We start from the raw sequence: 15,156 nt of genomic DNA, 5'->3' as shown, positions 1-15,156 counted from the left end.
TAATCCAATTAAAAATTTTATTAATTATAGCAAGTAGAATATGAGCAAAGACAGCGCTGGACGACAGGGGAGTCTGCGCTCCGCCAACTGCCGTGCTGAGCAGTTCAAACAGCCCCCTTTTATACATCTTTACTTCCGTGTTCATGACGTAGTGGAGGTACTCTGCGCATGCTTCAGCTGTTGCTAGGGGGTCAACTTCTGCCTCCTGGTGGTCGTTGAGGCTGAAGTAAGAAGTCTTCCTCCTTTGTCTTATAGTTGACCTTTTACCCATATGTCCTTATACGGAGTTGCTTGTCTTATTTCCGCCAGTTCCTGGAACATCTTACAGCTGTCTTTAGGCAACATCTGCTATGTTTGCATAAGCGGTAAGCGATTGCGGTTATCATAAGCTGTGTCTGGCAACTGTTAGTCTAACGACTGTTAGTTTGTGTAAGCGATTGCGGTCATCTTATTTTGCATAAGCTGTGTCTGGTGACTGTTTGAGTAAGCAATTTCATACCTTTTGTTGCCTAACCTTTACATTGGGCTTAACATAAACCTTAATAAACAATACCCTAATTCATAGTTTCTTACAATCCCCCCTTTTTCTTTTTATGCTATTATTGTTTATCAAACGCTACTTTCATTTTCAGAATTGTAAGCCAACCTTTTTCCACACTCCCAACATTTATCATAACACTCACAAGGTAATTCCTTACAATCACAGGTATAGATTTTACCTGGCATGGCACATTCACAACAATCTTCATCCTCATCACTAGATACATTCTTATATTTTACCCCAGATCTCGTAGTTAAAATAAGCAGTTTAGCTATGTCAAACCGTTCTCTAATAAAGTGTAAAATATAGCGTAATATACAAGGCCCAAATATAAGTCCCAAAACCAATATAATAAGCGGTCCTGCTAAAGCAGACAACAAAGTGGTTAGCCAAGGTGAAATATTAAACCAGTTTTCATACCATGACCTGCCCGCCTCACAATCTTTCTTACGTTGATCTAACCTTTTCCGGAGTTCTACATAAAGGTTGTACAGGGAATTCAGGTTGTCCCGTCCCAGTGAAAGTGGTTATCACTTTGGATGTTTCCCAGGATATTAATTCCCACTTTAATGGTTCATGCGGGTTTCCATTTGCTTGGGTTATTATCAATAACAAAACTAACGGTATACCAGGAAAAAGGGTGTCTGTCAATTTTGCCAATTTAAGTATATTTTTACCAGTCCTGGGGAAGTTCGGCCATTGCTGTTTTTGCATCCCGTTGTTCTGGTTCTTTTCTCCACAGTTTATTCCTCCTCTGCCTCGCCCGTCGACTCGGTTGCTTCGAGCCACGGGGTGTACCATCTTCTCGGCAGCAAGGGAATTCTTCAGGAGAACAGCTGTTTCGGGCTTTCTGCCTGTTTACATAGGCTTCCCACTTTGCAGCCTTAACTAATGGGGCAAAGCAAGATACAGTTAGTACTTCCCTTCTACACTTTATAATCAAAATTTCGGCTATAAAGGGGACTGGTTCATTGGAGTGGTAACAATAATATTGAGGGTTTATTCCTTTGGCAAAAATCTCCCACCACTCATGGGATTCCCAAATAATTTCTTGTTTTAGACTCTAATTGTTTTAATTTCCACTCAGTGAGAGTTCTTTGGATTTTCCAACACTGTGTGCAAACTCCTATTGGAGGGCATCCACATTCACAGTGTGTCCACCATTTATCCTGACATACCTTACACCTAAAACAAGCAAATGGATAACAATTGCAATTCAAATTATTACACCTAATTCGTATATCTAGAGTACATACATTATTTACATCAGCATATCTTCTATATTCACTATTGTGTGGTTGCATAAGTTTAGCAATTTCCTTCAACACACTTTGTACGCTTCCATATATAATAGAAAAGAGGAGAAATAATTATAGCAAATATAAACAGCAATACACACTTTATACCAAAAGATAATGCGGCAAAATAATTAAATAAAGTCTCTATCATTATGTTATCTTTTCAGGGTTATCTTGGTGTCCCCTGGAGTACTGATTACTTTCCAGTGGGGTCTCGTCACTGGGCCTTTAATGCGACTGGCTCCAATATTTTCTGGCCATTAAACAAATAATGTCCCAAATATTTCACTTTTTCCTCCACAAATTGTAACTTTTCTTGTGATACCCGTAGGCCCTTTTGTGCAAGAAAGTTTAGAAATCGAATGCTTTCTTTTCTTACATCCTCCTTATTATTCCCTGCTATGAGCAGATCATCTACATACTGTAACAGCACGTTCCCCGTTTGTACCTGGTATTCTTTTAAGAGCTCTTCCAGGTATGTTTTTAGCCCATACCTCTGGGAATATCTGATCCAGTATATCTTCAATCTGACTTCTCCCTCGACATGATTAGTGATCAAAATTAAGCTTTTAACATCTCTATATACTGTTGGTCCTTTACTTTTAAAGTGATCTTGCCTCCTTTGAAAGTAATGGTTGCTCCCAAGTGTTCTAACAAATCTCTCCCCAAAAGAGCTTTTGCAGAGTTAGGCATATACAAAAACTTATGGATGCCCCATTGTTTTCCCAATTGATATTTTAGTAGTTTACAAAAATAAGCCTTTTCACCTTGGCCAGTCACCCCTTTTATCATCATATAATCGTCCCCAAAGGCATTAAAGCTTTGTTTAAAACTGAATACGTTGCACCCGTATCAACCAAAAATTCCATTTCCCCTTTCTTGTCCCCTAGCTCCATTATAACCAGTGGATCTGCTAGGGAAGATTCCCCTGGTCCCCGTCAGCCTAGTTCCAATTCAGTCACCCGAGCCACCCCATGGCACTCCCACCAGGGCAGTCTCACTCCCAGCGTCCAAACTCCTCATAGCACTCACACCGATCCGGTTCCACAGAAGAGGAGGTCACTCCCCCACTTCTGTCCGACATTCGTCCTCCACCAGTTTCAAAGCAACCAGCGCAGCCGTGGCTGTAGCACGACCCAGCTTTTTCTTTTCTACCTATTTCCAATTCCTATACACTCTCCATGCTTCCTCCTTCACTCCCATCCACATTTATTCATCAACCGTTCAATCCCGTCTGTCAACATGTCTGTCTGCCTGCCCCAGCACCCATCCCATGCTCAAACACAGGAACTGCGGGAGCTTCCCTCCTTTCCCCTTTTGTTTTCCCTTTATTTATTTTTTTTTTTTTTTTTTTTTTCACAGGTGCTCTCCCTGCTCTGCAGGGGTTACAGATGCCTGCCTCTGCAACAGCACTTCTGGTTTAACCCCTTCTTAACCCTGAATGTGAATGTGCTGCTTGTTGCCAGTGACAGCAATTTCCTCCTCCTTATCAATACCTGATAGGACAGAGGCAGAGGGTGCCCCTCTCGGAGGTACCTGTGATATATAATTTTCTTGATGACTGTCCCAATATCACAGGCTGAACAACATCTCTCCAGCTTAGCTTTCTGTTTTTCCCTGTCCTTTTCCAAAACCAAAATTAGGGATCTGGCAAAGTTATATTAATTTCACATTCTGTCTGCCACTCCAGGTGCTTTCTTAAAGTGAAACATATCTGCATACATTACTTCATTGCATTTTCTTGGCCACCTCAAAACCAACATAAATTGTAAAAAAAATGCATTAGAATTCACAGTTCCATTTTTAGGCCATTTTTCCTGATTTTCCAAAGTTTATAAAGGCCACCATTGATTACAATATTTTACCAATGTTTTCTTGTTTACCGAGCCCCCAGAAGAACCTCCCAGTTCTTTCCAATGTGCCAAAATGTAACCCAATGGGCTTTTCTTCAGAATTCCCTTGTTTTGACAGGCTCCCATTTCAAACAATCTCTTACAAATCTCTATAGCTTCTCTTTCCCAGTGCTCTGCAAATGCACTTAAAATATGAGAGCACCTACACACAAGTTTTATGATATTCTCAGGGGATTCAGTAAGATAGTATCTCTGGGTTCTGCAGATCAACTCCCCTGTCATTAGAACATAGTTTCAGTTCCAGCAAAATTTACACTGCCCTAGTATCCACAGCAGGTTCCACTGTTCAAAACTTATTATGCACTCATATGTCAGGTTACGAAGGTTTTCCTGATATCCCCCATTGATTGTCCCAAAAAGAGAGACATTAATTGTTGTATTCCCATTTTATTTTTTTCCTTTGTAACCACATCTTCTCAAATTTTCTTTGATACCTTTTATAAACCCTTTCTCAGTTTTCCATTCTAACTTCCCGGAAGTCCACCAGGATTTTTTGGCTTTTCTCCACGAAGTAATCTTTTATTTCTGGTCACCGATTAGATAATTATAATTTTCTACCTGGCAGTGTTTTGTAAGACACCCCGAGCAGTATCTGCCCCACCGCTGTCCTGAGTGGCAATATCCACGTGAAATGCCACCCGTCACATACAGTTACACTCCTACAAGGCATATACTCTCACAGGGCATATAGGAAATTCCCTGCCCTTGTATTTCGTAAAGTTATCCACTGCGGGAGGGGTAGCCGGACCTTCCCCCGCTTTCTAAGCTGCTTGATGGTTATACACAGACAAGACACAGGACAAAAAAACATAAACGCTTCGTCCGTCTCCGGCCGCTCCCCTCGCGGAGACACGGAACCGCGGATTAGGACTCCACACTCGCTTCGTAGCTACGCTACGTCTCAGTCACACAGAAACACATGGGATCCCACACACTCACGCTATGCTTCCGCTTACCCTTCTCCTGCTTCCTACACGGTCATTAGCAGGTCCGCCCTGGCTCCCAGAACTTGGGATGCAGCGAAAACCCGGGCTCGCCCGATCCGTCTCCAGGATCGCTTGCAGCCGCGCTATCGGTCAACGAGCCCCCCCAGCTTGCAAGCCCTACCTGCCAAGGGGAACTCCGCTGTGCGCCAGACGTCTCTGCACGCCTTACCAGCAGCCCCGGGCCACGCGTACGCCCTACAGGCCCCCCGAAGTACCTAAATTCCAAGCATACCGCCTCTCCGCAGCCGGCGCAGGTAGCTGTCTGTCCCCGCAGTGAGCGGATGAGAAGCGGAGCTCCTCCAGGCAAGCGGCCTGGGGGGCTTAGGATATCCGCTCCTCACCCGATCCTGCAGCCGAACAGAGGCCTCCTGGCTGGCTCGCCAAATTGATACGCGGATTGACTCCACAACTCGTTAAAGTTGTAAAGTAGGTATGCTTTATTCAGCGCTGAGGTGCATGGGGATTGTTCCTCCAAAGTATGCACCCCCAGGGTCGTTTTTTCCTTTACATTTATTCCCTTACACCTATACATATTTAGTATCTGTCCCCGCTTCATATTATACCTTCTTTTTCTTTTGTTTAGTTTTTATCTCATTCAGCGGGTAAAGTCTAGCTCCCGGTCTTTTTAGCCACACTTCCGCATATTGACTCTCCTCAGGGTTAAGGGGTTTTTTATTATTAACCCAGAGGTTTAATTGCTGTCTTACCCAATCTTCTTCTGACCCATAGACTGGCCAAAAAAACATTTTTAAAAATCTTCTTCCCTCCCCATATCTTAGTACAATATTCTATCATTTTTTGCTTATCTTTCCCTAGGGTTCCAGGGAAATATCTCCAATTGTCTAAGATATATGCCAGAGGGGTATTCTTAGGTACAGTGGGTACCCTTCCCATGGGAGTCGAAGGCTTGCTGCCCTTCGCCCCCATCTTCTGGAATATCTCCGAACACGCACTCACTCACTCCCCCTTGTTCCTGGCCCAGTCCCTCGCGGGAGATGGGAAACGCAGTACTTAAGGGTCCACACTCGCTTGGTTCAGTATATCGAACCTCTCAGTCGTTATACTCCAGGAAACCCAATCCCGCCCGAACGGCAAACCCGCGAACAACTCTGCCGTGAACAATTTCACTCTGCAGATCTGCCGTGAACCAATTTCACTCTGCAGACCTCCGCCGCGAACTATTTCGCTCTGCGGAAAATTTCGCAATATACTTACGCGTCCTGCGTCTTCGTCCGGACTCCCGTGCACAGAATTTTTATGGGATTTTACCGGTTCCTTCTTTGCTCATATTCTAGAATTTTGGTTCGTCGGTAAGGTTGGGGTAAGCTGTTGGTCGCGGGGCCGCGAAACGTCGCGGGGCGCCTCCCCGGAGGACCAAAGCCCACCGTTCCTTATCCGAGTCACGGCACCAGAAAATTGTTATAAATTGAGACCACAACGGATCATAATCCAATTAAAAATTTATTAATTATAGCAAGTAGAATATGAGCAAAGACAGCGCTGGACGACAGGGGAGTCTGCGCTCCGCCAACTGCCGTACTGAGCAGTTCAAACTGCCCCCTTTTATACATCTTTACTTCCGTGTTCATGACGTAGTGGAGGTACTCTGCGCATGCTTCAGCTGTTGCTAGGGGGTCAACTTCTGCCTCCTGGTGGTCGTTGAGGCTGAAGTAAGAAGTCTTCCTCCTTTGTCTTATAGTTGACCTTTTACCCATATGTCCTTATACGGAGTTGCTTGTCTTATTTCCGCCAGTTCCTGGAACATCTTACAGCTGTCTTTAGGCAACATCTGCTATGTTTGCATAAGCGGTAAGCAATTGCGGTTCTCATAAGCTGTGTCTGGCGACTGTTAGTCTAACGACTGTTAGTTTGTGTAAGCGATTGCGGTTATCTTATTTTGCATAAGCTGTGTCTGGTGACTGTTTGAGTAAGCAATTTCATACCTTTTGTTGCCTAACCTTTACATTGGGCTTAACATAAACCTTAATAAACAATACCCTAATTCATAGTTTCTTACACCCTCTTGCTGATCTTTGGGCTCAATACAATCAGCACCGTCTGGGGGGTGCAAAGTCTGCGTGGCTGCCCCGACTCCCAATTTCGGGGCGGCCAACAAACCGTTCTCCGCCTTCCAGGTCTCCTGCTCTTGTATAGCCTTTTTCAGAGCCTGTACGACTTTCCCCCATAAGTTAAGATTTTTCCCACAACCCGAAGACATCGTTTCTTCGGCTAACGCTTTAGTACATTTATCCCACACTTCGGGGTGGAGAATATCCACCGGCTGGGCAATAACCCCAGTATGCAAAAGCCTTGCAACTGCGAGAGTAAAATCTTTGGGTTTACAATCAATACCCCACTGACTATGTAACTGTGATACGACCTTCACAAGGGCTTCCATCCTCCTTGCGGGTCCTGGGAGCTCCCTTCTCCTCGCCGGGCTGGTCCAGCCGCTCCGGCCGCCGTTCACCCATCCAGGCGATTCCCGAAGCCCCGCTTCCCGGGTTTTGGCACCACTTGTTGCCTTTGGGGGCGTGGCGACCTATCTCAGGAAAGGCACAGCGACCAACCCCAGACTGCTCGGTCCATCTGCTCACAGCCACCAATGTGGTGGACGTCAAATAGCGTTTATCGATAGGTGACACAGCATTATATACCCTGAATTTACAACGTCACTTCCGTCTACTTACATCAAAAACCAAGCGTTACTGGCCCTAGGGAGAGGGGCCTTATCTTCTTATCTTTCCGTACAACACGACATCACAACATTCCCGAAGGGGAAAGGGACCTGGGGGTCCTGGTGGATAGGAGGATGACCATGAGCCAGCAATGTGCTCTTGTGGCCAAGAAGGCAAATGGCATCTTAGGGTGCATTAGAAAGGGAGTGGTTAGTAGGTCAAGAGAGGTTCTCCTCCCCCTCTACTCAGCCTTGGTGAGGCCGCATCTGGAATATTGCGTCCAGTTCTGGGCCCCTCTGTTCAAGAAGGACAGGGAATTGCTTGAAGGAGTCCAGCGCAGAGCCACAAAGATGATTAAGGGAGTGGAACATCTCCCTTATGAGGAGAGGCTGAGGGAGCTGGGTCTCTTTAGCTTGGAGAAGAGGAGACTGAGGGGTGACCTCATCAATGTTTACAAATATGTAAAGGGTGGGTGTCAGGATGATGGAGCTAGGCTTTTTTCAGTGATATCCAGTGATAGGACAAGGGGCAATGGGTGTAAACTGGAGCATAGGAAGTTCCACGTTAACATCAGGAAGAACTTCTTTACTGTAAGAGTGACAGAGCACTGGAACAGGTTGCCCAGGGGGGTTGTGGAGTCTCCTACACTGGAGATATTCAAGGCCCGCCTGGACAAGTTCCTGTGTGATGTACTGTAAGTTACCCTGCTCTTGCAGGGGGGTTGGAGTAGATGATCTTTTGAGGTCCCTTCCAACCCTTGGGATTCTGTGATTCTGTGATTCTGTGATTCCCACCGCCGAACCCTAACTACCACAATTAGCTTCTCTATCTACCATGTAAGTTTCCCATGGTAGCCCTCCCAGATGAGGTCTGAGCCAGCTAAAGTTTGCTCTTCTGAAATCTAAAACCTTTGTCTTACTACTAACCTTCCGCATACTCAGCTGGATCCCAAACTCCATGTTGGGGCTTGGCCTATGCTTAAAGGGCCCTGTTCAACACTATTCAGCACCTTCAAAGGGAAAAAAATATCTCTGGATCTGATGGCAAAGCACCAGACAACGCAGCTACTCCACATTCAGCAGCTGCGTCATCCCCAGCAACAAGTACAGCAGCTACTTAAACTCCAACTGCAACAGACAGTGCAGCTACTCCAGATCCAAGCACAGCAACTACCCCAACACCAGTGACAAGAACAGCAGCTACCCAAACCACAACAGCAACACCCAGCACAGCTGCTGGTGCTACTGAAACCCCAAGCACAGTGGCTGCACCAACCCTGACAACAGATACTGCAGGCAGTCCAGCCACAGTGATAATCACTGCAGCTAAACCAGAGGACCAATTCCTGCCAATATTGGTTTCCCCTGGAAAATCACAAAAGAGGCAAGAAAGATGAAGAGGAAAGATGAAGAACCAATGCACTTACTACACGGGACAGCATCTGATCAGGAGTTATTGTTACGTGAATCAGATGAAGAAGAAGAGGTGACTTCTCTACCCCAGACCTCAATCGAGCTATGGAATATGCAAAAAGATTTTACCCGTCAACCAGGAGAGCACATCATCACCTGGTTGCTCTGATGCTGGAACAATGGGGCCAAGGGTCATGAACTAGAAGGTATAGAAGATAAGCAGCTGGGATCACTTGATAGGGAAAGGGGAATTGACAAAGCAATTGCAATAGAGATACAGTCCCTCAGCATTTGGAGGTGGCTCTTGGTAGCTGTGAAAGAAAGGTTTCCATACAAGGACAGTGTTATGAGTCATTTGGCCAACTGGACCACAATATAGAAAGGCATCCAGTCCCTGAGGGAATCAGCAATTGTTGAGATGATCTATCACAGGCCAGATACTGGGAACGCACCCGTAGATCCAGATGAAGTCGAATGTACACTACCCATGTGGAGGAAATTTACATGGAATGCTCCATCATCATATGCCCACTCAGTGGCAGCAATAACCTGGAATGAAGTAGCACCACCAACAGTGGATGAGATGATTCAGAAACTCTGAGAATTTGAAGACAATCTCACCCCTTCTATCATTTCAGCTGTGGAAAAACTGTCTCAGGAGTTCAAACAATTGAGAGACGATCTATCTGATCTATCCAGCTCCCCACGTGTACCAGCCCACATCTCAGCTATTAACTAAAGGCGTCCTACAGCTCGAGAGAGAAGATATAGGAGGTATATGCCACAGGCCATCCTATGGTTTTACCTGTGGGATCACGGAGAAAACATGTGGAAGTGGGATGTTGAACCTACCTCAGCTCTGGAGGAACGGGTTTGTGAATTGGAGAACAAAGGAGACTTGACTGTCCAAAGTTGTGATGACTATTAGAGGGGCCCTGCCTCCAGCCAGGTGGATGACAATCGGATTTACTGGACTGTGTGGATCAGATGGCCTGGCACATCAGTCCCACAGAAGTTTAAGGCTATGGTAAATACCGGTGCACAGTGTACCCTGATGCCATCAAGCTGTCGAGGGGTGGAACCCGTTCGTATTTCTGGAGTGAAAGGAGGATCCCAAGAGTTGACTGTACTGGAGGCTGAAATCAGCCTAACTGGGAGGAAGTGGCAAAAGCACCCCATTGTGACTGGTCCAGAGGCTCCATGCATCCTTGGCATAGACGACCTCAGGAGAGGGTACTTGAAAGACCCAAAAGGGTACCGATGGGCTTTTGGTATTGCTGCTTTGGAGACAGAGGAAATTGAGCAGCTGTCCACCTTGCCTGGTCTCTCAGAGGATCCTTCTGTTGTGGGGGTGCTGAAGGTCAAAGACCAACAAGTGCCAATTGCGACCACAACAGTGCACTGGCACCAATATCGCACCAACCGAGATTCACAGATTCCCTTCCATAGTCTGATCCATAGACTGGAGAGTCAAGGAGTGATCAGTAGGACCCGCTCACCCTTTAACAGCCACATATGGCCAGTGCAAAAGTCTAATGGAGAGTGGAGACTAACAGTAGACTAACATGGCCTGAATAAAGTCACACCGCCATTGAGTGCTGCAGTATCGGACATGCTGGAACTTCAGTATGAACTGGAGTCTAAGGCAGCCAAGTGGTATGCCACCGTTGATATTGCCAATGCATTTTTCTCAATTCCTTCGGCAGCAGAGTGCAGGCCACAGTTCGCTTTTACTTGGAGGGTTGTCCAGTACACTTGGAGCCGACTGCCCCAGGGGTGGAAACAGAGCCTTAACATCTGCCATGGACTGATCCAGACTGCACTGGTACAGGGGCAAGCTCCAAAACACCTACAATATATTGATGACATTATCGTATGGGGTGATACAGCAGAAGACGTTTTTGAGAAAGGGAGGAAATCCAAATCCTGCTAAAAGCCGTTTTTTCCATAGAAAGGAGTAGAGGTCAAGGGACCTGCACAGGAGATTCATTTTTGGGGAATAAAATGGCAAGATGGACATTTCCAGATCCCCACAGATGTGATCAACAAAATAATAGCAGAGATATTTACAATTGCCTTTTCTATGTCACTAACACCTAAAGATGGGGTGAGCCATCTAACAAAGCTATGGAACCCAATGCTTCTTTCGGCTATGGGATTATATCCTCGTTTGATTCTTTTAATAAAACTCCAAATCCAGGTTCCAGAGGGATGAATGTCAATAACTGTAAAATTGGGAACTATCACACCTAGCGTGCATGTTCTTTTCCAGTTAGGAAGCAAAGCCTTTTAGGTATTTTCTCCACATAACCAATACCATGCTTTCCCTTCAGGAACATTCCAGTAGTTAGTCAAAGGTTTCCAGAGGTGAAGTTGCACTGCCCAGCTACAATATGGATAGTTTCCTACTGACATATTACCCTGATTACGGGTTTTTTTGGTGGTTACGCATTTAGTTTCTGATATATTTGAGGCTTGAATCCTCAAAACCTGTGGATTTGTGTGGTCCTTGTCAGTATAGAGAGGGTTTTTTCCAAAATTCATTCCAATTGGTTTTAAAGGGGATAGGGAGGCCAATTAAAGGAATACCTGGCTTCTCTCCTGATTTAGACAACTGAGTACAGATCCAGCAATCACTCTTATTTAAAACTCTGGTCACATTTTGTATCAATCTCAAATATAGATTTTGATTCCAAGGCTGTATTCCAATTATGCAAAATCCTGATAGTATATACACCATTAACAGTCGTTTCATCAAATTCGAAGCTGCAGAGGTCCAGCAGGAGTTACTCCCCATTGTGGCTTGGGGGCTTTCTTTATTCTGGTGTGGTTTATCCACAATGCTTGTTCCTTAATCTTAATTGCTGTATGAGAAGTCAGCAACACCTGAAATGTACCTTCCCACTTAGGTTCCAGAGGTAAATCTGTAAGAGAGCTGACGTATACATAATCTCCAGGGTTAATATTATGCACAGGTCCATCAAGACCTCGAGCCCTAGTCCCCAGGACTAGTTTTTCTATATCTTGGAGTTGGTTTTGCATGCTCATTACATAGTTGTAGGGGACTTCTTCCTCTACTTGTGCTGAAGTTCCAGCTTGAACAATATATGGTCTTCCATATAATATTTCAAAAGGACTCAGGCCAATTTTTACTTTAGGCCTAGTCCTAATTCTCCCCAAAGCCAGAGGTAGAGATTAAGGCCAGGGCAAATTAGACTCTTCTCCCAATTTTACAATTTGCAACTTAATTAGATGGTTCATTTTTCCCACTCGACCACTTGCTTGTGGATTATATGGGGTATGTAACTGCCAATCTATTCCTAAAAGTTTACTAACTTGCTGAATGGCTTTTGCAATAAAATGTGGTCTGAGGAGATTACTGCTGGAGGTCCCCGGTCTGAGGAGATTACTGCTGGAACCCCAAATCTCAGTATTTTTTCTTGTAATAGTATTTTGGTTACTTCTCTGGCTTTATTGGTTCGGCGAGGGAATGCTTCTGGCCACCCTGAAAAGGTATCTGTCATGACCAACAGGTATCAAAACCCCCCTTTTCTTGGGAGTTCTGAGAAATCAATTTGCCACTGTTGTCCCAGATAATTCCCTTTCCCTATTTGACCGAGCTGAACTTTAGGACTTGTCTTGGGATTATTCTGCAAACAAATTTCACACTGCTGTGTTACTTGCTTAATGGTGGCATATAAATTTCGGGCAATTATAAGTTTGCTCAAGTATTTGTACAGGGCCCCTACTCCCCAGTGGGATTTCCTATGTTCTGCCATGACTATTGCCCACAATAATGCAAATGGCATTATCATTTTACCTTGTGGAGTCTTTGCCCACCCACTTTCTTCTACTTTTCCTTCTAAATCCTCAATTAACTTTCAATCTTCCTTGGAGTATTTGGGCTCACAATCAATTTATATTTTACTGTCTGGGACCAAAGATTGCACTTCTAAATTGCCTTCCTCAGCCACTCTTTTAGCCTCGCGACCTGCCATATCATTACCCAGTTCCTGAGCAGTACTTCCTTTTTGATAGCATTTGCAATGCATGATAGCCACCTTTTCAGGCTGTTGTACTAAGATCTTGAGTATCTCTTCAGCATGTTTTATATATTTTCCTTGGGTGGATAAAAGTCCTCTTTCTTTCCACACAGCTCCATGAGCGTGGACTACTCCAAAGGCATATTTGGAGTCTGTCCAAATATTAATCTTCTTGGTTTTGGCCAATTCTAATGTTCTAGTTAGAGCTATTATTTCTGCTTTTTGTGTGGAGGTGTTTGGGGCAAGAGCTTTTGATTCTATTACCTGGTCAGCAGTGGTTACTGCGTACCCTGCCTTACGGATGCCTTGTCGGACAAAGCTGCTTCCGTCAGTGTACCAGGAATCTTCAGCATCTTCCAGTGGTTCCTCCTTTAGGTCTGGTTAGCTGGAGTAGACTGCTTCAATCGTTTCCAAGCAATCGTGTGATACCAAATCTCCTGTGTTTCAGTGAGGAAGGATGCTGGATTGATAATGTTAGTAACCACTATTTCTACATCATCCTGTTCTACCAGGACAGCTTGATATTTAAGGAATCTTTGTGGTGAAAGTCAATGTCCTCCTTTTATTTCTAGTACTGCTGACACAGTGTAAGATACCAACACTGTTGTCTTTTGCCCCAGTTTAAACTTACGGGCTTCCTGGATATTCAATACGACTGCTGCTACTGCTCTCAGGCAACTGGGCCATCCTTTATTTACTCCATCCAGTTGTTTGGAGAAGTACGCAACTGCCCTTCAATAGGGTCCCAAGTTTTGTGCTAGGACCCCCAGAGCTATTCCCTGTTTTTCATGCGAGAACAGCCAGAAAGGTTTGGTTATATCTGGTAGCCCCAAAGCGGGGGCACCCATTAATTTTTTCTTCAGCTGATGGAACACTCTATCTGCCTCTCTGTTCCATACATGGTTCTTTGAGTTTGACTTTAATAATTCATAAAGTGGTTTTACCATAAGTCTATAGTTATATATCCATAGGCAACACCATCCAGTCATCCCTAAGAATGTACTCTTTGGCAGTCTGCGGTTGGGGAGTCTGACAGATAGCTTCCTTTCTAGCTGTCCATAGGGTTCGCTGGCCCACAGTGATCTCATATCCGAGGTTCGTGACTTGCTGTTGGGCCACTTGGGCTTTCTGCGAAGAGACTCGATAACTATTAAGTCTGAGAAAATTTAACAGAAAATTGCACCCCAATCAGGGGATCTCCCTGGCCTCGCTGAACTGCAACCGCCTCTTGACAGGCTTTCTGCCAATACATGTTCCATAACAACAACTGCGAAGGGGTGAGGATTAATTTCACAATACTTTTAATATAACAGCAAATCTGTTCCCCAAATATATGACAACATTTGCCTAGTGGGTTCAAACTGAATGTCTGTAGAAAAAACAATTTGCCTTAACTGAGATAGCAATTTCCAATTTAAGGGAGACATTTCAGCATTTACTGCCTGACCTTGAGTGTTAATCTGGTACTTAACAGGAAAGGCGAGAATCTTTTCCTGCAAACAATCAAAATCATTGTTTGACAGAGCCTCTCTCTGAATAGATTTCTAGTTTATCACCTGGATTCGCATTTGTCTACCTGTGCTCTGCAACTTTACCTTTTTTTCTTCTCTCTCTCTCTCTCTTTTTTTTTTTTTTTTTTCCTCTCTAAAGTTGTTCACCCTGCTTTGCACGGCTACAAACAGCAGCCTGCTCGGCAGCAGCTACAGCTGCCTGCCTGCTTCAGCAGCAGCCATAAATACCTGTCAGCAACCACATTTTTGCATTAACCCTTTCTTGCCTGAAATGTTAAACCACTACCTGTTAAAAACTTTTACATGAACACGATAACAAAAAAAATACATAGAACACCATCTGCCCTCATCACACACACATACTTATGGGATCCCACAAGCACACTCCACACAACTACAATATTTGAAACACAAAATTCAGACAATCATTACTCCCACTACACAGTCCCACGTACAGAACGTGGCACAAGGACTCTGTGAAGACTATCAGGAAACCAGCTCCAACAAGCATCATCGCAGTGTGAGGTGGCAGGCTCAGCCCTAGCGAGCGTCCCCGCAGAGGCTCTGCCTCCCCCACATCGCATGAGGCTTGGGCTTTTATATTGACCAAAATGCACACTCATTCTGACACAGGTGGCCAGCCTACGCCAGAAGAAGTGGCCAGCAATATCTATAAAGGTTTCCAAGCATCAGTAGAATCATAGACATTTTTGCCAACTTCTAGTACATGAGTATCACAGAGAGACTGTATCAAATGAGTTGTATATGGGACCCCAA

The 15,156-nt window shown here is 44.8% G+C and overlaps 1 long non-coding RNA gene across 1 annotated transcript; it reads right to left on the bottom strand.

Moving 5' to 3' along the window:
- LOC136004350 (uncharacterized) lies at window positions 1–7,702 on the bottom strand. The gene is made up of 2 exons (XR_010608401.1): window positions 5,954–7,702; window positions 1–1,429 (listed from the first exon to the last, which is right to left on the bottom strand). It is a non-coding gene; the product is annotated as an uncharacterized LOC136004350 (long non-coding RNA).
- Window positions 7,703–15,156: the final 7,454 nt, after the last annotated feature.

The sequence above is a fragment of the Lathamus discolor genome, chromosome W (assembly GCF_037157495.1).
Source record: "Lathamus discolor isolate bLatDis1 chromosome W, bLatDis1.hap1, whole genome shotgun sequence".
In the NCBI taxonomy this organism is placed as follows: domain Eukaryota; kingdom Metazoa; phylum Chordata; class Aves; order Psittaciformes; family Psittacidae; genus Lathamus; species Lathamus discolor.
This window is presented reverse-complemented; position numbering and strand designations above follow the sequence as displayed.